The sequence below is a fragment of the Miniopterus schreibersii genome (assembly GCF_964146895.1).
Source record: "Miniopterus schreibersii genome assembly, chromosome: 12".
Classification (NCBI taxonomy): Eukaryota; Metazoa; Chordata; class Mammalia; order Chiroptera; family Miniopteridae; genus Miniopterus; species Miniopterus schreibersii.
In genome coordinates, this window is record NC_138112.1 from 3,308,686 (window position 1) to 3,311,180 (window position 2,495).

A 2,495-nucleotide genomic window follows, 5' to 3' on the forward strand; every position below is an offset into this window, starting at 1 on the left:
TCCACATGTTTATATCTTCCTCCATTTCTTTTTTTAATGTCCTGTAGTTTTCCGAGTACAGGTCTTTTACATCCTTGGTTAAGTTTATACCTAGGTACATTACTTTTTTAGTTGCAATGGTAAATGGTATTGTTTTTTTAGTTTCTCTCTCTGAAAGTTCATTGTTGGTGTATAAGAATGCCATTGATTTCCGGATGTTGATTTTGTATCCAGCTACCTTGCCAAATTCATTTATCAAATCTAGTGGTACTTTGGTGGAGTCTTTGGGGTTTTCTATGTACAATATCATGTCATCTGCAAATAATGACAGTTTTACTTCCTCCTTTCCAATTTGGATGCCTTTTATGCTTTCTTTCTGTCTGATGGCTGTGGCAAGGACCTTCAGTACTATGTTGAATAAGAGGGGTGAAAGTGGACATCCCTGTCTTGTTGCTGTTTTTAAAGGAAATTGTTTTAGTTTTTGCCCATTGAGTATGATGTTGGTTGTAGGTCTGTCATATATGGTCTTTATTATGTTGAGGTATGATCCCTGTATTCCCACTTTGCTGAGAGTTTTTATAAAAAATGGGTGCTGGATTTTGTTGAATGCTTTTCCTGCATCTATTGATATAACCATATGATTTTTGTCCTTCATTTTGTTTATGTGATGTATCACGTTTATTGATTTGTGGATATTATACCAACCTTGCATCCCTGGAATAAATCCCACTTGGTCATGGTGTATGATCTTTTTAATGTATTTCTGGATCCAGTTTGCTACTATTTTAATAAGGATTTTAGCATCTATGTTCATCAGGGATATTGGCCTGTAATTTTCTTTCTTTGTAGATTCTTTATCTGGTTTTGGGATTAGGATGATGCTGGCTTTATAAAGGAGGGAGTTTCCCCTTCTCTTGAATTTTCTGGAATAGTTTGAGGAGAATAGGTGTTAATTCTTCTTGGATGTTTGGTAAAACTCTCCTGTAAATCGATCTGGTCCATGACTTTTGTTTGCTGGGAGTTTTTTGATTACTGCTTCAATTTCATTAGTTGTTATTGGCCTATTCAGGTTTTCTGCCTCTTTCTGATTCAGCTTTGGAAGGTTGTATGCTTCTAGGTATTTGTCCATTTCCCCCATGTTGTCCAATTTGTTGGCATATAGTTGCTCATAATATTTTCTTACAATCCTTTGTATTTCTGTTGGGTCAGTTGTTATATCACCTCTTTCATTTCTGATTTTATTTATTTGGGTCCTCTGTCTTTGTTTCTTGGTGAGTTTGGCTAAAGGTTCATCAGTCTTATTTATCTTTTCAAAGAACCAGCTCTTGTTTTCATTGATCTTTCATATTTTTAAAATATCTATGTCATTAATTTCTGCTCTGATCTTTATTATTTCCTTCCTTCTACTTCTTCGGGGCTTTTCTTGCTGTTCTCTTTCTAATTCCTTTAGTTGTTGTGTTAGATGTTTAGTAGAGCTTTTCCTTTTTTCTTGAGGTGTGCCCATAATGCTATGAACTTTCCTCTCAGGACTGCTTTCACTGTGTCCCATAGATTTGGGGTTTTTATCTGTTTATTTTTGTTTTTTCCCAGGAAGCTTTTGATTTCCTCCTTGATCTCATTGGTAACCCATTCATTGTTTAATAGCATGCTATTTAGCTTCCATGTGCTTGAATATTTTTGAGGTTTTTTTTTATAGTGGTTGATTTCTAGTTTCATGGCATTGTAATTGGAGAAGATGCTTGATATGATTTCAATCTTCTTGTATTTGTAGAGACTTGCCTTGTGCCCTAACATGTGGTCTATTTTTGAGAATGTTCCATGTGCACTTGAGAAGAACGTGTATTCTGCTGCTTTGAGATGAACTGTTCTGTAAATGTCAATTAAATCTATTAGGTCTAGTGAGTCATTTAAGGACTGTGTTTCCCTGTTGATTTTTTGTCTTGATGATCTGTCCAATGCTGACAGTGGGGTGTTAAATTCCCCCACTATGATTGTGTTGCTGTCAATCTCCCCCTTAAAGTCCACTAAGAAATTTTTTATGTATTTAGGTGCTCCTATATTGGGTGCATAAATATTTATGAGGGTTATTTCCTCCTGGTGGATTGATCCCCTTAGTATTATGTAGTGACCATTTTTGTCTCTTGTTATGGTCTTTATTTTGAAGTCTATTTTGTCAGAAATAAGAATTGCTTCTCCAGCTTTTTAAAAATTTCCATTTGCATGGAACATGGAATATTTTACTCCATCCCTTCACTTTCAGCCTGTGTGAATCTTTTGTTCTCAGGTGGGTCTCTTGTAGACAGCATATATTTGGGTCCTGTTTTCTTATCCATTCACCTACCCTATGTCTTTTGTTTGGAGCATTTATTCCATTTACATTTAAGGTTACTACTGATATCAATTTATTTAATGCCATTTTCCCCCTTTATGCTGATGTACCTTCCTCTCACTATGCTTTCTTTTTCTTAGAGCAGTGCTTTTAGCATTTCTTGCAGTTCTGGTTTGGTGGTACTGAA